The 24,315-nt window shown below is 44.7% G+C and overlaps 1 protein-coding gene across 4 annotated transcripts in view; it reads right to left on the minus strand.

Moving 5' to 3' along the window:
• Positions 1-12,218, minus strand: part of PTGR2 (prostaglandin reductase 2) — a 203,811-nt gene extending 191,593 nt beyond the window's left edge. For 2 of the 4 annotated variants that reach the window (XM_030214987.1, XM_030214984.1), the window contains exon 1: positions 7,025-7,214. The gene's annotated coding sequence lies outside the window, so the exon portion shown is untranslated. Of the gene's footprint in view, positions 1-7,024; positions 7,215-12,190 lie in introns of those variants that run through there. The other 2 variants (XM_030214985.1, XM_030214986.1) reach the window with 2 other exon arrangements.
• Between the last annotated feature and the right edge of the window lie 12,097 nt (positions 12,219-24,315).

A 24,315-nucleotide genomic window follows, 5' to 3' on the forward strand; every position in this document is an offset into this window, starting at 1 on the left:
GGGAACATGTATACATTTAGACACGGGAATTTACACCAGGTTTCAGTGCATAAATGGCCATGCCTAAATGTATGCACGCTCTCCTACCTAGCCTATGCGCTATTCTATAAACCGCGTCTTATTGTAGACAGTTTATAGAATATCGCTATGCATGTTATTCCCATACACCTATATTTTAAAAACTTAAGAATAGCCATACTAGGTCAGACCAATGGTGCATCCAGCCCAGTATCCTGCTTCCAACAGTGGCCAATCCAGGTCACAAGTACATGATAGAAACCCAAATAGTAGCAACATTCCATTATACCAATCCCAGGCCAAAAGACCAGCACGGTCCATCCAGTCTGCCCAACAAGATAAACTCATATGTGCTACTTTTTGTGTATGCCCTACCTTGATTTGTACCTGTCCTCTTCAGGGCACAGACCGTATAAGTCTGCTCAGCACTATCCCCACCTCCCACCACCGGCTCTGCCACCCAATCTCGGCTAAGCACCTTAGGATCCATTCCTTCTGAACAGGATTCCTTTATGGTTATCCCATGCATGTTTGAATTCCGTTACTGTTTTCTTTTCCAACCCCTCCCGTGGGAGGGCATTCCAAGCATCCACTACTCTCTCCGTGAAAAAATACTTCCTGACATTTTTCTTGAGTCTGCCCCCCTTCAATCTCATTTCATGCCCTCTAGTTCTACCGCTCTCCTACCTAGCCTAGTTCTGCCTCTTCAGGGCACAGACCGTATAAGTCTGCTCAGCACTATCCCCACCTCCCACCACCGGCTCTGCCACCCAATCTCGGCTAAGCACCTTAGGATCCATTCCTTCTGAACAGGATTCCTTTATGGTTATCCCATGCATGTTTGAATTCCGTTACTGTTTTCTTTTCCAACCCCTCCCGTGGGAGGGCATTCCAAGCATCCACTACTCTCTCCGTGAAAAAATACTTCCTGACATTTTTCTTGAGTCTGCCCCCCTTCAATCTCATTTCATGCCCTCTAGTTCTACCGCCTTCGCATCTCCGGAAAAGGTTCGTTTGCGGATTAATACCTTTCAAATATTTGAACGTCTGTATCATATCACCCCTGTTTCTCCTTTCCTCCAGGGTATACATGTTCAGGTCAACAAGTCTCTCCTCATACGTCTTGTAACGCAAATTCCATACCATTCTCGTAGCTTTTCTTTGCACCGCTTCCATTTTTTTTTTAACATCCTTCGCAAGATGTTCCTCCAGGAACTTGCCCAAACCTTTTTTAAACCTAAATACGCTAACCACGGTTACCATATCCTCCGGCAACAAGTTCCACAGCTTAACTATTCTTTGAGTGAAAAAATATTTCTATTTGTTTTAAAAATATTTACATGTAATTTGATTTAGTGTCCCCTGGTCTTTGTACTTTTGTCACGTCTGTGGCCATGACCCCTCTCAGACTCACCATATTTCCGGCAGTCATCTTCTGAGCTGGCTCCTGTCTGTTCTTCCTGTGTTAGTTCTGTCTGTGTGTGCTGGCTGCATTGGATTGTCTGTGTGCTGTTGCTCATTCCAGACTTCAGCCCAGTCCAGTCCGGATCTTCTGGCCTGCCAGACCTGCATGTTTTGTTTGAACCTGCACAGCACCCATAGTTGCCTGGTGATTGCTGCATCTGAGCCTCAGCTGCTGCTGGGCATATTAGCCATTTTGAAACTCTCTGCTTTGCCTTTGCATCGCCTAAGGCCCTGGTTTGTTGGTGCTTGCTGCATTTCTGCCTAGTCCAGTTTATAGTCTGTATTCTTGCCTGATTCTAGTTTAGTCTTTGTGTAGCTTCTTGTACTTTATTGCTTGTTTCCCAGTCTTGTTTCTTGTTTGTATGTCTTTGTCTAGTTCTAGGTTGTCTGTGTTTCTTGTTCAATGGCTGCCTGGCAGCTTTCAGTTTTATCTCTAATCTACCAGTGTTTGTTCCCTGTTTTAGTGGCTGCTTGCAGCTTTCAGTCCTGCCCTTTAGCTTTCCCTTCCTTGCCCTGCTGTCCTTGTATTTTCCTTTCCCCTCTGACCCTCCGTCCCTGTGCTGCCTTGTTGGGATCCTGTTCCTGCCCTGTCCTATAAGTCCTGCCGGCCGCCTGCAGCCAGGGGCTCAACTCCTGGTGAACGGTGGCCATGTGCAGGTGAAGCCTAACTGTTTATCAGAGTTCTGCCTTGCCTCTGGTGTGGGGTGGTTTTGCCTGCCACTGCCACTCCTCGGCAGTGGTCCAAGGGCTCACAACCCAGTTTCCAGCTTTGAAAGCGTGACAACTTTTTGAAAGAGTAAAAAATCAATTCACTTCATTCTACTCATAGTACATAAGTAATGCCACACTGGGAAAAGACCAAGGGTCCATCAATCCCAGCATCCTGTCCACGACAGTGGCTAATCCAGGCCAAGGGCACCTGGCAAGCTTCCCATAACCCCTTTTTAAAAACTCTGCCAAGCTAACCGCCTTCACCACGTTCTCCGGCAATGAATTCCAGAGTTTAATTATGCGTTGGGTGAAGAAACATTTTCTCCAATTTGTTTTAAATTTACTACACTGTAGTTTCATCGCATGCCCCCTAGTCCTAGTATTTTTGGAAAGCATGAGCAGATGCTTCCCATCCACCTGTTCCACTCCACTCATTATTTTATATGCCTCTATCATGTCTCCCCTCAGCCGTCTCTTCTCCAAACTAAAAAGCCCTAGCCTCCTTAGTCTTTCTTCATAGGGAAGTCGTCCCATCCCTGCTATCATTTTAGTTGCCCTTCGCTGCACCTTTTCCAATTCTACTATATCTTTCTTGAGATGCGGCAACCAGAACTGAACACAATACTCAAGGTGCGGTCACACCATGGAGCGATACAACAGCATTATAACATCCTCACACCTGTTTTCCATACCTTTCCTAATAATACCCAACATTCTATTAGCTTTCCTAGCCGCAGCAGCACACTGAGCAGAAGGTTTCAGTGTATTATCGACGATGACACCCAGATCCCTTTCTTGGTCCGTAACTCCTAAGGTGGAACCTTGCATGACGCAGCTATAATTTGGGTTCTTTTTTCCCCACACGCATCACCTTGCACTTGCTCACATTAAACGTCAGGCAAGATTTCCCCACATAAAAGCCGTGCTGACTTGGTCTCAGTAATCCATGTCCTTGGATGTGCTCTGTAATTTTGTTTTTAATAATAGCCTCTAACATTTTCCCTGGCACCGATGTCAGACTCACCGGTCTATAGTTTCCCGGATCTCCTCTGGAACCTTTTTTGAAAATTGATGTTACATTGGCCACCCTCCAATCTTCCGGTACCACGCTTGATTTCAAGGATAAATTGCATATCACTAACAGTAGCTCCGCAAGTTCATTTTTCAGTTCTATCAGTACTCTAGGATGAATACCATCCGGTCCAGGAGATTTGCTACTCTTCAGTTTGATGAACTGCCCCATTACTTCCTCCAGGTTTACAGTGAAGTCAGTAAGTTTCTCCAACTCGTCCGCTTGAAATACCATTTCTGACACCGGTATCCCACCCAAATCTTCCTCGGTGAAGACCGAAGCAAAGAATTCATTCAATCTCTCCGCTACGTCTTTGTCTTGCTTGATTGCCCCTTTTACCCCCTCGGTCATCCAGCAGCCCAACCAATTCTTTTGCCGGCTTCCTGCTTTTAATATACCGAAAACAAATTTTACTATGTTTTTTTGCCTCTAATGCTATCTTTTTTTTGTAATCCCTTTTGGCCTTCTTTATCTGCGCCTTGCATTTGCTTTGACACTCCTTATGCTGCTTCTTGTTATTTTCAGACGATTCCTTCTTCCACTTTCTGAAGGCGTTTCTTTTAGCCCTAATAGCTTCCTTCACCTCACTTTTCAACCACGCCGGCTGTCTTTTGGACTTCCGTCTCTCTTTTCTAATTCGCAGAATATGTTTGGCCTGGGCCTCCAGGATGGTATTTTTGAACAGTGTCCATGCCTGTTGTACAGTTTTTACCCTCTCAGTTGCCCCCCTAAGTTTTTTTTCACCATTCTTCTCATTTTATCATAGTCTCCTTTTTTAAAGTTAAACGTTAATGTATTTGACTTCCTGTGTATAGTTACTTCAAGGTTGATATCAAGACTGATCATATTAAGATCACTGTTATCAAGCGGCCCCAGTACCATAATGTCCCTCACCAGATCATGCGCTCCACTAAGGACCAAGTCTAGAATTTTTCCTTCTCTCGTCGGCTCCTGCACCAGCTGCTCCACTCAGAATTTTGTAGATCTCAATCATATCCCCCCCCCCCCCAGCCATCTCTTTTCCAAGCTGAAGAGGCCTAACCTCTTTAGCCTTTCCTCATATGCGAGGAGTTCCATTTGCTTTATCATTCTGATCACTCTTCTTGGATGAAACTTACAGACTCTCTCTTGATAGGAACAGTCACTAATCAGTCAATCGGTGAGGTATGGATGAACTTGAATTCCACCCTTCCAAAGGAAGGCTGCCACTACTACCATGACCATGGAAAAATGTCCTTGGTGATGTGGAAAGGCTGAATGGCACGGCCATAAATTGATAATGTTCTCCAAGGAATGCAAATCACAGAATCTTCTGTGGGGTGGTCAAATGGGAATATGCAAATACGCTTCCTTGAGATCCAGGGAGGTTAAAAACTCTCCCTGCTGGACTGAAACTTACAGACTGTAATGTTCCTACTGTGAAATGTTGAACCTGTTGACTCTTGACATCCCAACCATAGTGGAAGGAATCCCCCTTCTTTGGAACTACAAAGTAAATGGAATAACATCCCGTTCCCTAATTGCATCTGGGGACAGGCTCTACTGTGTCTAAATGAAAAAGCATTTGCAAGGTGTCTTGAACTGCTTGACATCTGGTTGAAGCTTTTAATGGTGATTCCAATAAAACATTTTTAGTGGAATGGGAGAACTCCAGTTTGCAATCCTGCTTTATTATTTCCAAGACAAATTACTAAATTAACACTGGAGTGTTGAATAGGGTGAGAGCTTGAGTACCTGATGGTGCATTTACTAGATTAATATATATATCTTATAATGCAAAGAATCCTCCTGAGATTTATGTGAATACTAGTAAAAGAGGCCCGTTTCTGGGCGAAATGAAACAAGCGCTAGCAAGGGGATTTGAGGGAAAGGTTTTGAGCGTCCGCACCGACTGCACCCCCTTTCCACCCCGATGCAGGTTGTGAATACCGCTGCTCCCCCCTCGTGTCCCGGCGACGCACCTAGCATACCTGGGGAAACAGGATGAGCAGGTTTCATTTTGTCGCGTTTTCGAAAGTCGTGGTGGGCGCCATTTGTGTATCGCCGGCGCACTGGGAGGTCATTGTGAGGCGGGGGTTGCGTCCGCGATGTCACGCGTTCAGCGAAATGGCTCCGCCTGCCTTCCTGTTGTTCCTCTGGCTGTGGTCGCGATGTCACGATCTTCGCGAAATGGGTCCACCCCCGACGTAACGCGAAATGGCTCCACCTGCCTTCCTGTTGTTCCTCTGGCTCTGGTCGCGTCATGCTTTTGGCACAATGGCTCCGACGTAACGACGTTGTACACGAGGGCATGACAGACTGACAGAGGCTTCACCACCATGAAGTTACGAACCCTTCACGGAAGTGGCAGGAGCTTGTGGCCTCAATGGAACGCTCAGGTAGAGAATTATGTCCGGAAGGGGCGTGGCTGAGGGCGGGTGTATGAGTGACAGTGAGAGTGAGTGGTGCTGACAGGCAACAACAGTACAGGGCTTCAGTGTTTCCCTGCCACACTGTGCGTAGACTTGGAGGTGAGAATTATTAATATAGATAATTAATATGTGAAGAAAATTAGGTGGAAAGTTTGGGCCATCTGATGAGGAAATGGTCAAATTAAAAATCTGGAGGACCCAAGGGACTACTGTTATCCCTGAAGTGGATTATTTACAATATAGGCAAGTGAAATATTTCTTGAAGACTTGGCTTATACAGCCTAAAAGTGCGAGTGCTATGCATCCCTCAATTGGAGTTTAGATGAAACATCCAGGAGGCCGATGCCTCTTATGTGCTTTATTGGAGCATTATGGAATCATCCAAAGAATTCAAGCATATTTTAGCTTGGGAATAGGGAAAGTGGTAATGGATGAGAAAGACTTTTTTTTTGAGGGGTGGGGTCACTTTTCAGAAAATTGGGAAAATGTCCATTTCTGCATTAGTGGAATATTGTTATAAATCTTTGTATCAGTTGTACGTAACACCTGTAGCGATTGCAAAATAGAAGGCATGCAGGTTGGAGGAGCTGCCATTTTGTGCAGACGGGCCCAAGGTAGAAGGGTGGGAAGTGTCGCTCCTGCCCTACCTACATCTTTTTCCAGGTACAAGGGGAGAGGGGAGGAGGTCACTAAACCACCAGGGCCATTCTTGCTTTTGGGGCAGTGTCAGGAAGGGGGCACAAAGGGGGCTCAGTGTCACTAGACCACCAGGGCCATTCTTGCCTTGGGGTGGAGCCAGGACGGAGCTCAGGGTTTGCAATTCTTACTTGGGGAGGGGGGTTGGGAGGCGGTCCAGGGAATCAGGTTCCACTGGGACCACCAGGGATTTTTTTTAAAGGTGGGTGTGTGGGGTTGTGTTGGTGTCAGACACATCGCGAGCTGTCAAATGCATTTCTAGCTCTGTGTGACAGAAGCACAAAGGGGGAGCTGTGCGGCTCATTTGCATGCAATCCCCTTTGTGCTGTGCATTAGTCGCTGTTTGCCACTCGCTAAATTTAAGAGGCCCTCGGTGGTCCCAGATCACCCCCACCAGAGTCTATTTTCAAATACTACCCTCCAATCCTCTGGTACTATAGCTTATTTTAGTTATGCATTTTGAAACTGAAGTCGAAGAAGACCGTGGTAAAATTTTCCTTCACCAGGCAGCCTAGCATCTTTGCTCCTCCCGGTGCCATCCTCTGCCCCACTACCACCTTCACCGGGTTGCATAAACATTTCCAAAAAAACACAGCACACCATTACTAGCCACATTTAAAAAAAAAAAAACAACACATGACCCATTTAGTACCTGTACACAGCCAGCCGCAAACGAACAGTTCCGGTGAAATAAAGTTCACTTTCTGCCCCATGAATGGGCGGTGCTCCGCTCTGCGTGATCGTGCTTCCGAAGTTCCGACGCCCCTCCCCCTGTACTCTGCTGCTTGAAATTATGAGATGGCTGAATGAGCGGCGCGCGAATATGTTAGAGACAGTCTCTAGCTGGGAAGAAACGTCATTATTCTAGTGTCACCGATGAGTTCGTACTCTAAGCCGTTATTTATAACCTTCCTTCTGTAGTATGACATTTAGGTCGCAATAAACAAGCTGCCTGCCCCTATTCCCCGATAGGAGTGGGGAGGCGGTGGGATCCTTCTCCAGTGCCCACGCGCCATTCCACAGTGATTACCTTCCTCGGACAACAGGCACCGCCTACGCAGGTGCGTGGCCGATAAGGACCTTGAGCCGAAGCATGTGGGGTACAAATGCAACAAATAAATACATGAAACCAAAAATGTGCTATTTCTTATTTTAGGGACATCATGGGATAATAGTAGTAACATAGTAGATGACAGCAGAAAAAGACCTGCATGGTCCATCCAGTCTGCCCAACAAGATAACTCATATGTGCTACTTTTTGTGTATAATATTTTTTCTTTTATTCTAGATTTCTGCATAACCCTATTGGTCTTGAAAAATGGCGTTTATGTAGCTTTAAATAGTTTGTACTCCTGGGGATTAAGTGCCAAAATATTGAAAATTATACAAAAGTAATTCCACATTTCTTTTTTTTTGTACTTGAATGTTTATTGAAACACATCATAACAAACCATAATTTTAATATCAGAAACTCAAACACCAAAAACAGTGGCAAAGTATAACAATGAAGTTCAACACAATTATATTTCCCTCCTTTCCTGCCCCTTGGTCATATTGCATGGCATGGACATTACAAGCCAACTCAAATAAAAACCAATCTGTTGGTAGACTACAATCTAATAGTCCCATTAGTATAAGAAAAGCATTCCTAAAGAGTCCAAGTACTTCTAAACTTTTCAGTAGTGTGTTTCCACCTGGCCCTAAGTTGTTCTATCAATACCACAAATCAAAACCTATTGTGCCAAGCACCACAGTTGGAGGTGCAGTTGAAGACCATTCTTTTGCAATGGAACATTTGGCCACCAATAAACAGTTAGCAATCACCTGTCCAACCCCATGCATAGTAAGCACAGTTCTGATGTTATGGGTAATTGAACATCTAATGCCTGGTTGATGACCCCTATGATTTGTGCCCAGGAGTAGCCTAGTGGTTAGTACAGTGGACTTTGATCCTGGGGATCTGGGTTCATTTCTCACTGCAGCTGCCTATGACTCTGAACAAGTCACCTAACCCTCCATTGCCCCGGGTACAAAGTACCTGTATATTTATTTATTTAGATTTTGCTCACACCTTTTTCAATAGTAGCTCAAGGTGAGTTACATTCAGGTACTCTGGATATTTCTCTGTCCCAGGAGGGCTCACAATCTAAGTTTGTACCTGAGGCAATGGAGGGTTAAGTGACTTGGCCAAGATCACAAGGAGCGGAGCAGCAGTGGGATTTGAACCGGCCACCTCTGGAGTTCAAGGTTGGTGCTCTAACCACTAGGCCACTCCTCCACACATCTATAATATGTAAACCACTTTAAATGTAGTTGCAAAAAACCATAGAAGTCCCATTCCCTTCCCTTAATGTAAGGGCAGTCCCACTACATATGTAAATAAGAACCACTTTCCAGGCATCCCTTCCAGCACTGGTCAGACCCCCCCCCCCCCCCCTCCTTTAACACTGTGCAACCATGCCGGGGGTCATATACTACCACATGAGCACTTTAACATTGAGCTGAAACATTTGTTCTATTTACCAACATAACCACATCCTTCCACACCAAAACAGCAAATGTCTGCTTGAGGTCCTTCTCATACTGCATCATATAGGTAAGTTTACCAAAATGGCTGCTTTGAATGTTCTTGTACAAAGCTGATACCTTTCACTTCCAGATGCTGGGGCCAAAAGGCCTCAAGATTGCTGAGACTGGGTTTCGACATCTTTGTAATGATTGCTATTTAAACTGTGCCTATACTGCACATAAAAGAAAAAATCCAAGCGATGCAGATCAAATCCTGCCTGGAGTTGATCAAAGGCCTTCACCTGACCATCCTGCAATAAGCTAGAAATAAATCCAAGACCTTTTGTCTTCTACCTCCCAGCGACCCTCGCCTGTTCTGAAATCATGCAGGGAAACGGCAAGTCTACATTTCTGACATGAACTACATTAAATAACATAAGAAAATAGCTTTAGAGATGAGGTACTTATTCCCAGTTTTAAATTGGACAGGACCCAATAGAGTAGCCAGACTGCCAATTTTGAGTGAACCTGAGCCCAAAGTAGGTGGGCAAAAATGTTCCCTACCCTATCTCCCCACCACAACCCAACCCCAAAATATATTTTACCTAATGAGAATTCTCAAAGTCTGTTAGCTGAAGACGTCCTCCAGAGGTAGCCAGAACTCCCTTTTACCAAGCTTGGCAGGCAGCAGCTATGTCCCTGAGCCACCAATGCTTTCACCCCAGACATGCTTAGTTGGTGGCTTAAGGATTCTGACACCAGCTGCAGAGCTTGGTAGAAGACAGTAGTATCTCTAGACAGAAATATTTGGGGTGGCAACAGGGGAGCAAGCTAGTATGTTGGGGCGGCAAGTCAGAGTGACATTTCTGCACATTATAACCCCCTTTCCCCCTTCTTTTAAATTCATAGTAAAACACCACAGTCTTCTATGCATAAAAGAAACCTACTCCCCTCCAGCTAGTTTCAATTACCTGTAAAACCGTCATTAAAAATTGATAGTTCTGTATCACAAACTCCATATTCCCCAACAATGAAGCAATCACCTCTTACAATTCACAAAACAAAAAATATTCATCTTGTGATTATCACCTCAGGTTCAGTACATGCTCCTTCCACTGCCAGATACTTTGTTTAAAGCAGACGTTTTCATTTTGTATGGTGACTCTACTGGATGTAGAGACCGCTAGGCCTGAGCATTTATAATTTCCAAACAGGCCAGACACTTTGCAGAATAACAAAGTCCTGCAAAAGACACTCCAAACCTATATAGGAATCTTACCAAACTATAATAGCCATAACCCACCTATGAAAAGGCAGTATTATAAATATTACACTGGGCCCCAAAGCACCAATATACCTGCTTCTGGGAAACTGGGACTTTTACAGATTCCTACAGACACTACAGGCTAGCAGAATCCTTCACCTCAAGTCGCAGATGCAGAGCGTGATACAAAATAGGGGACTACAAAAAAAAAAAAAACATAGAAACTGAAATGCAGAATCTGATATCTCTGGTTTCAGTGTTTGTCTCTATATGTCATGCAACACCACAGAAATAGAAAGAAATGCATGTCCTCCTGTACAGTGCAAGTAAATATGCAACACTGACAAACCTGAAAATAAACTAAATTTTCCTACCATTATTGTCTGGTGATTTTATTTTTCTAATACCTTGTTCTCAGTCTCTGGTTCTGCTTCCCCCTTAACTCCGTTTCCAGTGCCTCCTGGTCATTTGCTGTTTCTTTTCTCACCTTCTTTCTTCTTCATTTCCTGCACTACCTCTGTTTGGCACTGCTCTTTCATGTTCAGCTTTCTTCCATTTTTCTGCCTCAAAGCTATCTAGTTCTTCCTATCATTTGGGCTTCAAGGTAATAGCAACAAAAGTCTTCATTCACATCTACCTGGGGTCTTTGTGCTGTTTTTATTACCTACTCTAAGTCAGCCAGGAGCATTGTAGCAGTGGTCCTTGGCTAAAAGCCACAAATCATGATGCCTTCTGGAACCTGATACACATGCATTCTAGTTCCAGCCAGCAGGTGTCAGAAGCCCCATGCTGTTCCAAACAGCGGTCTAAAATTAGCACCAGAACAGCGTGGGCCTTTAATGCCCCTATGATCAGAGGTAATAGCATGCAAATATAAGCACGCTATTAGCTCTGATCAAAGGGGTACTTCTGCGGCAGGATTGTGCCTGGACACGTGCCCAAGGCACAATCCTCACGCAGAAGTTGTTTGACAGGTTTGGCTATCGAAAGCCTGGACCTGTCAAAATAGCAGAAGAGGTTTGACAGGTCTGGGATTTTCTCACGGACCTGTCAAACAAAGTCTGCCCCTCGACAAACAAAAGGCCTGGAGGTCTTGTGGCTCTCCAGCCCCCCCCCCCCCAAAAAAAAAAAAAACCCTGTTGGTCCAGTAGGACCACTTGCTTCCCCCACCCTACATATTGAGAAAAATGCTCTGGTGATCCAGTGGGACTGCTATTGCTCCCTCCTGTCCCCTCCTCCCCCGCAGCCTACCTTGTCATAGTGGTTAGATGCATCAGGCAGCATGCCACCCTTTTGAGGAGGCACCTGAACAGAAGGGAAGGAGTGCTAGTCCTTCCCTCCTCCAACTACTACTACAATGAGGTAGGACATTTGGGGGAAGGGGGGGGGGAATAATGGACCCACTGGACCACCAGGGCATTTTTGTTCCATATGGGAGGAGAGAAGCTAGCAGTCCCACTGGACTTCCATGATTTTTGTGTTGGCGGATGTGAAAATGAAGCATCTGCTCCCACTCTCCAACAGACCTCACTGGCCTGTGGCCTTTGAACAGGACTCCAAACAGTCTCTTCCTAGCATCCTGAGCAATCCAACCTCAAGCTCCTGGGCCCCTTTCTCACTCAGGGTGAGCTGGTTCTCAGTATGCAAATTGTATGCAGATTAGCATGTTATCCTTTCACACTCAGGGTGACCTGGTTCTCCAGAGGCAAAATTAAACAGGTCTTACCAACAGTATATTCAGGCAATTCTTTATTCCAGCCCCTGGGCACAGTTCTTCTAGCTTAAATACTTTATACATTCACATATCTTTACACTGAGCCTCCCCACACAGATTCCTGGGCTCAGCATTAACTTCAATACTTTGGGGACTTCTAACCCCAGGCTTTGCAGCCTGCTTCTCAGTACTGGGACACACAGCCCTACTTCTTCTTTGGACACCCAGTCCTTCCTTCCTTCCTTTAGACTCACAGTCCTTTCTTTGAACACACAGTTCCTCTAAGTACTGAGGCTACACAGTCCAACACTAATGCTTTAGGGACTTCTTACCCCAGCCTGTTTTCCTTCCTTGAGCACACAGTCCACCACAAGTCCATAGGGTTTAGCCAGTTCTTTCCAGGGGGATTCTCCTTCTTCCGCTACCAGCTCTCTTCTTTTTCTTTCACCTCTCAGGTGGGGTATAAAGTGGTTAATTAGCTACACAGGACCCAGCCCATAACCTCCTACACCTGTGGACCTCCCAGGGCTCTCCCCGGTCCTAGCGACCTCTACCTATTCTCCTAGCGCCCTCTAGTGGCCTACCCCAGACATCCTTGACATTTTTAGGGGAACATCGCCATCTAGTGGCCTGCCCCGGCTAGGACAGCTTCTTATTTATCACAAGGGGTCTTAGGTTTGCCATGTCTGTGTGAATATCCCGAATCTGTCAAACCTCTTTAATGGGTCTCCCCCATTCCTCCCTTGCTGGCAAACCCTAACGCTGCCTGCTGATCATTAGGAATGCAGGAGACCCTCATTTGCATGCATTTGTATGCAATTAGCGATCAGAGCCAGCGAGTGCATTGTTTCACATGCTAGCCAGCTCTAATCGCTGGGCAGAAGCAAGTGTGGATGCTATTGACCTCTATTTCCTGCATTTGCTTTCAATCATCTGCCTGTGAATTTGCAGAATTGTAACTGGAGCCTTTCAAAAAAATCAAGAAAGATGCTGTAGTACATGGGCTTTTGAGACAGTGCTTCTCCTTCCTACAAAGACTCTATCTTTCTCCAGCACTTGTACAGGTACTATAAGTTAGTTTTTAAAGTGAAAACAATGTTTTTTGGGGGGCTAATTGTTTCTACTCTTTCAAGGGTTTTCCTGCCCAACTGGAGGCAACATTTACTTGGGCAACGGCACCATAAGTCTTCAATTGGAACCCACCTGAGATTCCACCCCTCCCCTCTTTTAAAACCCCTTCACCCAGCTGCTGTTTCAGTGACAATCCTTGAGTAAAGTGGTGTGGTACTGTGGTAGCCGTGTTAGTTGTTGTTGTTTTTTTTTACATTTGTACCCCGCGCTTTCCCACTCATGGCAGGCTCAATGCGGCTTACATATTGTATACAGGTACTTATTTGTACCTGGGACAATGGAGGGTTAAGTGACTTGCCCAGAGTCACAAGGAGCTGCCTGTGCCTGCAGTGAGAATGGAACTCAGTTCCCCAGGACCAAAGTCTACCACCCTAACCTCTAGGCCACTCCTCCACTTTTATGTTTCAACGTTTTTATTGAAGACACAACAGAAACTTTTTTACAATCATTGAAACCACTTTTGACAAATAAAGTTTTTACAACAACTTGTGGCTATTGTCTCCAAAGATTTTCTTTTCCTCCCCCTCCCACCTCCCACCTCCCTCAACCCCCCCTCCCCGCCCCCCATTTGAAAATGATACATAGGTGTTATTAACATCTTAGTGTGTTGAGGACCAAACTTCTTCCCTTATGAGACAGAGAGTCTATATAAGCACCCCAAATTTTCATAAATGTGTTCTTTCTTTTCAATGAGCGGTTGGCTTCTTTTGCTTCCCACATCATTAACTGGTGGGTGAGGTTCCGCCAGTGCCAATAATCTGGTCCTATGTCATTCGTCCAGTTTTGCAAGATACATTTCTTTGCCAACAGTGTTGTTTTACGTAAAAATATATTATGTTCCGGTATTTGACCTCTAAATGATCCCGGTAAATTTAACAGCATCTGCACTGATGTGCCTGCCAGCTTGTGGCCTAAAAGTTGTGATATGTAATGAGTTATTTTTCCCCAAAATCTTCTAACCTTCCAGCAGCTCCAAAAACTATGGTAGTATGTGTTATCTGTTCTCCCACATCTCACACACAAGGGCGTCTGCAATCCCCCGAATTTTGCTAGTTGTGCAGGTGTCATATATGCTCGGTGTATAAAACGGAATGCACATTCCCTATACTGGGCTCCACTGACCAATTTCGGTATCCCCTTCAGTTGCCTTTCTACATCCCATCCCACTAGTGTAACTCCTAAGTCTTTCTCCCAGCGCTCTCTTAACTTTTGAAAGTTTTTGGGTTTCTCATGTGTCCACAGTGCCTTATGTATCCCTGAAATTGATGGTGCTTCTTCAGAAATCTCTAGGAAAAATTTTTTTAGCTTCAATCCCTGTTTCTGTTCCAATCGGCCTTGATCTAGTGACTGAATAAAATGCTTCAGTTGGCAGTGCGCAAATGTGTCACCCCATTGAATTGTATCTGCACCCAACAGTTGATCTAAAGATTTAATTTTCCCACTTTCATCTATTACGTCTTCCAGACATTCCAAACCTCTCTCTGCCCATCGCTGAAAAACTGGGTTTTCTATACCTGCTGTAAAGGTTGGGTTTCCTCTAATTGTTAATAATTCTGTTACTCCTCTCCCCATCTTCAATCTGTTCCCCAAGAATTGCCACGCTCTCCTAAGCGATTTTAGTAGTAGGTTATTCCTGTGTATCTCCGGGATCTGCGGCGTTTCTAATTGTATCAGGGATTCCAATCGCCACTGACCAAAGTATTCCTGTTCTAACGCTAATGGTGTGTACCATGTCATTCCAAATATCCAGTCCCTCACATGTCGCATTAAACAAGCCATATTGTATAACTTCAAGTCTGGTAATCCCAGCCCTCCCTGTTGCCAGTTACCCATCATGAACTGTTGTTTCATCTTAGCTTTCTTATTGGCCCAGCAAAATTGCATTACCATCTTAGTGAATGTTTTCAGATCTTTACCCATTATACATATTGGTATGGTCTGCATAACATACAACCATCTAGGTAGGATCACCATACGAATTAGGCATATTCTACCCATCAGCGACAACTGCAACTGACTCCAACTTGCGAGTTGGTGTCTAGTCTGAGTCAACAGCATCTTAATGTTAAGTGAGTATAATTCTACCACATCTGGCGTCAACTGTATACCCAAGTATCGAAACGATTTAGTTGCTCTTCTCAATGGAAACGTTCCCTGCCAAGTCGCTGTATTCTGTATATTACTAACCAATGCTTCTGATTTCTCCAGATTTAGTTTGAACCCAGAATAGGTTCCAAATTCTTTAAACACTTCCAGTAATGCTTGTAAGGACTCTTCTGGGTTTGTAAGTATAACTAATAAATCATCTGCAAAGGCAGCCAATTTGAATTCCTGTTTCCCCAACACCACTCCTCTTATGGCCGTCATATCCACAATATCTCTAATCAGGGGGTCTAAGTATAATGCAAAAAGAAGTGGCGATAGGGGACACCCTTGCCTAGTTCCTCTTTGTATTTCAAAAGCCTCCGAGCAATTATCATTGACCGTTATTCTAGCTTGCGGGGATGTGTATAGTGTTCTAATTGCTGTGACAAACCACCCTGCAAAGCCATAGGCATTTAGCGTGTCGAACATATAGTTCCAGTCAACTCGATCAAATGCCTTCTCGGCATCAAAACTGATCATCAAGGTTGGTTGTAACTCCCTCTTTACATGTTCCAGCGCTGTGATAATTCTCCTCAAATTTTTAGCAACTGATCTTCCTTTGACAAATCCCACTTGTCCCTCTTGCACTAAATTTGGTAATACGCGGCTCATGCGTCCTGCCAATATCTTGGCAAATATCTTCATTTCACAGTTCAATAGAGAAATAGGTCGATATGACTCCGGCAAGGTATGATCTCGTTTGGGTTTGGGTAGCAAAATAATTTGAGCCATGTTCAGTTGTCTAGGAAGAAATCCTCTCTCTACCCACCCATTGAAAGTCTCTACCAGTGCAGGCTGTATTTCACTCCTCCACTTTTAAAGGTAATAAACAGAAATAAAACAAAACATATAAAGGAAATAAGATACCCTTTTTATTGGACTAATGTAATACATCTTTTATTAGCTTTTGAAAGTAACCCTTCTTCAGATCAGTGACAACTCTTGCAATAGGAACAGAGAGCAACACCCCTTGAAATGTGATGTGTGCATCCAGCATCAGACCAATAGGTGTCATGATTGTAGTGTCTGAGATTCTCTTCCCCATAGAAACAACATGAAACAAAAAATCTGAGTTATATCACGTAAACGGTTGTATATGCAGAAATATTCAGCCTACAGCCTTTTTTGTGCATGTTACAGAAACAATATTTGTGCTGGCTTGGAAAAAAAGATTTGGCTTTACTTCTGTGTATAACTGTTTTGCACACTTTTGAATTTTCCCATGTGTATTAAACGGGCTGGAATGTTTTCATCTTTTGATCTCATATATAGGTTTGTCAGTGTAGAACAGCATTTTAAAAAGTGGTGTGATGCAGAACCTGCAGGAATCCCCTCCAGGCCTGCGGGATCCTGTGGGCAGAGATGGGTTTGTTACTTTTTAAAAATACTTAAGTAAAAAGTAAAAGTAGAAAGTCTTATCCAAAAAGAACAAGTAATGAAGTACAGCTCTTAAAATGTATGTTTTTCTACAAAGTAACAAGTATTCTTAACAAGTTGGACCACAGAATCGAGTATGTTAACAAGCTAACTTCCAGGGGGGGTCACACAAGGCCCTTCCTAGAAAGAAAAAAAGCGTCCTGAACATTGCAGTGGGCCAAAGAACATTAATACGTCTATTGGAAAATAAACTAAGTTGAATTAGTACAGATTAGTCCTAAACAGACACTTGATGCTAACAGGATACCTGGCCTTTTTCACACATGAACAAAGGTAGGCCCTCATCAAGGATCGAATAACCACAACCTAAAAATATAAATAAGTAGACAAAAATTTCTGGCCTAAGCAGTATAGAATGTTTTGTACTTTTTTGGGATCTTGCTAGGTATTTGTGACCTGGATTGGCCACTGTTGGAAACAGGATGCTGGGCTTGATGGACCTTTGGTCTTTCCCAGTGTGGCAATACTTATGTACTTATGTAAAATTAAACTGGGGTTATCTCATTGCATGCAGGAACTTGTAGCCTTGCTTTTCTGGGGAAAACAAGAACTACAACTCCCTGCATGCAATGAGTTAAACTCAGGACTGGATCAATCCTGTCAGGTAAATTTTGATCCAGTTGGCAACCCTAGGAGGGAGTCACACCAATTCAAGGATGCCTTGGACCAGAGAGCCTTTAGTGTGGTCCAAACCCCACAACACTGCCTTATTTAGCACACTGATCCCTAGCGATGCATCCTGACACACCACTATTGGTTAGACACTGCCACTTTAGATGTTCCCCTGCTAACATTTATTGTACTGGGTGTAAAATTAAAGTCTGAGAACTGCACTAAATAAGAGTTTGAATTACTGTATCAGGGCCAGAGGCAGTGCCTACTCAGGCACAAGAAGATAAAAGGGCTCCTGCTGAGTCACACATAGTCAGTGATAGAGTCAGAGGCACCATCTGGAGATCTGGTAGCAGAGCAGGGGTTCCAGTAAACAAGCTGCAAACAAATATCACCTTTTTTACTGCCCTCCCTCCACTTTTTTTTTAGTCCCTGCCTCTGCACCAACAGGACTCCATCCACTTGCCCGAGCCTCAGGGCCCTCCACCCGAACCTACCTTAAAGCACCCTGGTGGTCTAGTGGTCTCTTTGGACGTCTCGGCAGCCATTTTGTAGAAGCACTGATAGCAGCAGTAGGCAGGAAAAAGTGGAGTTCTTTCCTGCTCCAAAGAGGCCACTAGATCACCAGGGGGCCTTCAGATAGGTTTGGCAAGGGGGGGGGGGGCAGCCCAGACCACATAATAGCCAGCCCTGCCAAGGAGGTTTAATGACAGCCCATGCAATAGCCAGCCAGCTAGCTAGCCAACAGCCAGTCATCCAAGGGAGGGAGGATAAGGGTTAATGCTAAAGTGACGTCAGTTGCTAGCTTGCAGCTGATTGAGCCCGAACATTCGGTCGCAGTTCGGGCCCAATCAGTTGCAAGATGAATGGAAAATACTTTTTTTTTAATACTTTCTTAACTTGTACTAAGTACAAAAATACAGCTTATTTGTAAAATATAAAGTATTAGGACAAAAATGTAACTTGTTACAAGTAAAAGTACTGCCAATTGTACTTAAGTACTGTATCAAAGTACTTCATTACTACACATCTCTGCCTGTGGGAATCCCCTCCAGATCATCGGTTTTGCTATACCCAAACAATTGCCTTGACACCCCAAACAGAATTGGTGCACTTCCCCCTAACGTCTGGATTCACGTCACTATCTGCCTCCTCCCACCTCTCGGGTCTCTCTTCTCTCCACCACAATTCTACAAACTTTGCAGTTGTCAACATCTATTAAAACAGGCCTTACTCTGGCCAGTCCCAGGGTTCTTCTGACGCAACTTCTTTTTCCTGTGTGGGAGAGACACAGCAGAGTGAAAGCCTCCAGATGACCAGAGGAAGGCCTGTTCTAATAGCTTCCTTTTGCCATGTGGGAGGGACACAGCAGAGAGAGAGCCTCCAGATGGCCAGAGGAAGGCCTGTTCTAATAGTTGCCGGCAACCGCAAAGTCTGTAGAATAGCAGCGGCAGGAAAGAGAGGCCTGAGAGGTGGGAGGAGGAAGATAGGAAAAGATGTTGGACCCGTGGGGAGGAGGAGAGAGAATACCACAGAGGAAAATTAGTAAAAAAATATAGGAAAGGGAAGAGGGGAATCAGGTTACACATAAAGGGAAGGGAAGAGGGGAGATATGCTGCACATGAAGGGAAGAGGGGAGACAGGCTACACATAAAAGGGAAGAGACGAGGGGGAGGCAGGCTCCACATAAAGGGAAGGGAAGAAGGAAGATAGGCTGCACATGAAGAGAAGAGAGAGGGAAAACAAGACAAGATCAATTTGAGAAGGAGGCAGAAAAATTGAAGAAAGCTGAACGTGAAAGATCAGTGCCAAACAGACATAGGGCAGGAGGTGAGAAAAGAAATAGCAAATGGAAAGGAAGCCTGGAAACAGAGTTAAGAGCACAGACAGAGAAAAGCAGAACAAGATGATCTATATAATAAAAGGCAACCCCAACGTTCTATGAAGCCTCCAGCCGGAAGTGTGAAGTGCCAGAGATATCCGGTTTCCCCATGAGTGAAGGAAAACAGCACAGCACGAAATCCCAGGAAACAGTGAAGGACTCAGAGGGGGGGGAGGGGAGAGAGATGCCCTCACTCTCTCTGTAACACAAACACAGCACAGCAGGAAACTTAACACTGAAGGACTGGACTCGGAGGGGGGAGGGGGAGGGAGAGAGGGCAGAGGGCAGGGACACTCCCACATGCACACTCTGAAGAAAACCTTGCTAGCCCCCGTTTCATTTGCATCAGAAACGGGGCTTTTTTACTAGTGGAATAATAAAATCAACAGACTACGAAGGTAGGAAAATTATTTTATTTTCAGTTTAGTGACTGAATTATATAGTTGTTGAGAATTTACATCTGTCAGCTTTATTTTGCACTGTACAGGAGGACAGGCATTTCTTTTTATTTCTCTGGTATTGCATGAAATGCAGAGTCCGATATCTCTACTTTCAGTTTTTGTCTGCATGTTTTTTTTGTGGTTCCCTATTTATTATTAGGTGAGAGTCATGTTCTGTATGTGCAACTGAGATGAAGGATTCTTCTGGTGTGTGGTGTCTGAGTAGGAACCTGTAACAGTCCATTTTGTTCCAGTTCCCCAGTAGCAGGTATACTGGTGTTCTGTTGTATTTCAGTAGCACAATTAAATTAAATAATTACTTCCAGGACCGCTGAGACGGGGGCAGGAGGGCAAAATTCCCCAGGCCTGGCCTTCAAGGAGGTGCCTAGGCCTGGCACCGGCAAGCTTCTTCTTGCTGCCTGCTTCTGGGTTTGTCCTCCTCTGCTCCTGCGTGCCGCCCAGGTCAGGAGCAGGAGAGGACAGACTATGGGAGCAGGCAGTGGCGTACCAAGGGGGGGGGGGGGGCGGTGGGGGCGGTCCGCCCCAGGTGCACGCCACTGGGGAGGTGCCGCAGCGCGCACCTGTCTGCTCCCAGTTTGCTACGCTCGCTAAATTCTCTCGTTCGCTGCAGCTCCCTCCTTCTGCCCCAGAACAAGTTACTTCCTGTTCCGGGGCAGAGGGAGGGAGCTGCAGCGAACGAGAGAATTTGGCGAGCGTAGCGAACTGGGAGCAGACTGACGCGCGCTGCGGCACCCCCCCCCCTAGCGGCGTGCACCCGGGGGGGGGGCGCATCGGCGATCCGCCCCGGGTGCCCTCGAGGCTAGGAACGCCACTGGGAGCAGGCACGCAGGAAGCGGCTTGCCAGCTCTGGAGACAAACACAGAAGAGTAAGGTGTCAGGCAGGCGGGTGGGAGCAGTGGTGCGAGTGGGGGGGGGGGGTGACACGAGTGGGCTGGCTTACAGCAGTCTTGTTCTGCCCCCAGGCCCAGCTATGTCTCTCAGTGGTCCTGACTACTTCTGAAGGTTATAGGTATGGGTGGGGATGGAATGGATCTTAGTGGGGACAGGCTGGTATGGGTTAGATTCCAGTGGTGCGTCTTGTGCCTTGTAAATGTGCTGCAAGATGAAAAATGTTGAAAATCACTGATACAGAAGATAAATCTTAAAACACCAGAGAGCATCTGTAGGGAAATAGAGATATTTGTCAAAAAGATACAAAAGGCAATTCTATAAGGGGGCACTTGCAGTTATTTAAGATCTTACTGTGAAACTCCCTCCCAGTTCATCTCTATTTTGAACTTTCAAATTGAAAATATAACCAAACTAATCAAAGCACCCTCAGGGGGCATCAACAACCTCTCCCTCCTGTATTTCAGTTCCCCTTTTACCCTCTTTCATTCTCCTTTCTGATTCTTTATTCTTCTACTACTTTTCTGCTTCTTTACTACCTTTGTCTGTAAGGACTGTATATTTTTTCAGCCTCTTTCTTTTATTTAAAATTGTGAACCACTGAGCTGCACTTATATGATATTGGTGGTAAACCAAGCATCACTAATAAATAAATTAATTAATTAAAAAGTGGTACTTATGTGTATGTGCGATTCTATAAGGTAGCATGAAAATGATGCTGCACATAAGAAAGTAAAATAAATCCTTCTGTAAACAAGTCAAACCAAGAAAAGGAACAGGAGTCAACCGCCACAAGACAGGATGTCAGAAAATGGTTCACTTTATTAAAGGTTTTCAGGAAGAAATGTCCAATGGAACAGTACAATACCCAGTAAAGTACATAAAACATAGTGTACAACGGGTACTCCGAAATATAGATGACCCGACACTGCAGTGTTTAGGCGAAAAGAATGGTACTGATGCTGTTGATGCTCAATGGTTTCTTTACAGCTTTCAGCAGCACATTGATGTTTGAGTAGAGTACATTTATGGAGTACTTCTTAATAGGACCCCTGAAGAAGGCATCAATACCATTATTTTCACTGAAATACTGCAGTATTGGGCCATCTATATTTAGGAGTACCCATTGTACACTACTTTACTGGATCTTGTACAGTTCCATTGGACATTGTTTCCTGTGGTGGTTGGCTACTTCTGTTCCTTTTCTTGGAGTACTGTTGCGTATAACACATGGGCAGAGCATGGAAGAGGTATTGACATATCTCCAACTTAAATACACAACTCATACATAGTAGCATAGTAGATGACAGCAGATGGTCCATCCAGTCTGCCCAATAAGATAAACTCATTACATATGGTATGAAGAGATACATAATATGTATACCTGATCTTGTTTTATCCTTGCCTTTTTTAGGGCATAGACCGTAGAAGTCTGCCCAGCACCGGCTTTCCTATCTAATATCTGCTAAGCTTCTTTGGATCCGATCTTTTTAAACAGGATTCCTGCCCATTGCATGGCACGCTTAGCTGTGGCCAATTACACCAGCTATAGACCTGACATAAATGGTCATGCCTAAATGTAGACACCCCACTGTGTATTTACACTAGTATTCTGTAACAGAATCAGGACACCCAAGTGCTGTTATATAATAGAATTCTCCCTTGCAGCACTGGAGTGCCTAAATGGAGTTGCCCTGTTAAAGAATTGCCCCAGTGTTTGCAAAAATAGCAGCAAGTAGTGAATCACTTGAAATACTATCCCCATGATATTCAGCACTATTTAACCAGCCAGAAGAGCTGCTGCCTGATTAAATAACGCTTAACTGGCTATCTTCCGATATTCAACAAGGGATAGCGGCTATCCCCTGCTGAATATCCCCAGTTAGCAGCTAGCCGGTTATATCTCATGTTATAACTGGGTAGCTGCCAATTTTTTTTTTTTTTTACATTTTAACTTGTTTATAACTTAAAAAAAAAAAAAAAACAATGAAGATAACAAAACAAATCAACTCAAAATGAGGCAAGCCATATTCCAGGAAGACATTCAGTAGTGAAGGGCCTTGGCTCTTATAGCCCCTCTCCAAAATATGTTTAGACCCCTCAGCACTCCTTTACCCATACCCCCCCCCCCAAAAAAAAAAAAAGCACCCACAACAAGGGGATGAAAATGTCCAAACCCAGAAGTTATAATGTATAATCTCTAAGCCCTAAATGGTAGTAAGGAAATTTAAGGATCCCAAACTGTCAGAAATTGCTTCTTTTATTTAAACAGCTACTGATTTGTAAAGTGAGTTTAGCGGCCATATTTGGCTTCATTAAACTGTAGAATATCTGTGGCTGGTTTCAAAATAACAGACTGTCTGAATATCGAATTTGCTGGTTATCTTGAAACTGGCCAAAAATAAACCGGATATTCCACGCCGGTCACCAGAAATGGCTTGGCATTGATTATCTAGGCTCAGGAGTTAACCAGTCTAACTCCTGCAGTCTAAAAATTGGCCTCTTATATTTCCAATTGAATATGTACCCTTCTGCTTGAGACAGGAAATACAGTGGTGGAAATAAGTATTTGATCCCTTGCTGATTTTGTAAGTTTGCCCACTGACAAAGACATGAGCAGCCCATAATTGAAGGGTAGGTTATTGGTAACAGTGAGAGATAGCACATCACAAATTAAATCCGGAAAATCACATTGTGGAAAGTATATGAATTTATTTGCATTCTGCAGAGGGAAATAAGTATTTGATCCCCCACCAACCAGTAAGAGATCTGGCCCCTACAGACCAGGTAGATGCTCCAAATCAACTCGTTACCTGCATGACAGACAGCTGTCGGCAATGGTCACCTGTATGAAAGACACCTGTCCACAGACTCAGTGAATCAGTCAGACTCTAACCTCTACAAAATGGCCAAGAGCAAGGAGCTGTCTAAGGATGTCAGGGACAAGATCATACACCTGCACAAGGCTGGAATGGGCTACAAAACCATCAGTAAGACGCTGGGCGAGAAGGAGACAACTGTTGGTGCCATAGTAAGAAAATGGAAGAAGTACAAAATGACTGTCAATCGACAAAGATCTGGGGCTCCACGCAAAATCTCACCTCGTGGGGTATCCTTGATCATGAGGAAGGTTAGAAATCAGCCTACAACTACAAGGGGGGAACTTGTCAATGATCTCAAGGCAGCTGGGACCACTGTCACCACGAAAACCATTGGTAACACATAACGACATAACGGATTGCAATCCTGCAGTGCCCGCAAGGTCCCCCTGCTCCGGAAGGCACATGTGACGGCCCGTCTGAAGTTTGCCAGTGAACACCTGGATGATGCCGAGAGTGATTGGGAGAAGGTGCTGTGGTCAGATGAGACAAAAATTGAGCTCTTTGGCATGAACTCAACTCGCCGTGTTTGGAGGAAGAGAAATGCTGCCTATGACCCAAAGAACACCGTCCCCACTGTCAAGCATGGAGGTGGAAATGTTATGTTTTGGGGGTGTTTCTCTGCTAAGGGCACAGGACTACTTCACCGCATCAATGGGAGAATGGATGGGGCCATGTACCGTACAATTCTGAGTGACAACCTCCTTCCCTCCGCCAGGGCCTTAAAAATGGGTCGTGGCTGGGTCTTCCAGCACGACAATGACCCAAAACATACAGCCAAGGCAACAAAGGAGTGGCTCAGGAAGAAGCACATTAGGGTCATGGAGTGGCCTAGCCAGTCACCAGACCTTAATCCCATTGAAAACTTATGGAGGGAGCTGAAGCTGCGAGTTGCCAAGCGACAGCCCAGAACTCTTAATGATTTAGAGATGATCTGCAAAGAGGAGTGGACCAAAATTCCTCTGACATGTGTGCAAACCTCATCATCAACTACAGAAGACGTCTGACCGCTGTGCTTGCCA

The sequence above is a fragment of the Microcaecilia unicolor genome, chromosome 9, assembly GCF_901765095.1.
Source record: "Microcaecilia unicolor chromosome 9, aMicUni1.1, whole genome shotgun sequence".
NCBI classification, from domain to species: domain Eukaryota; kingdom Metazoa; phylum Chordata; class Amphibia; order Gymnophiona; family Siphonopidae; genus Microcaecilia; species Microcaecilia unicolor.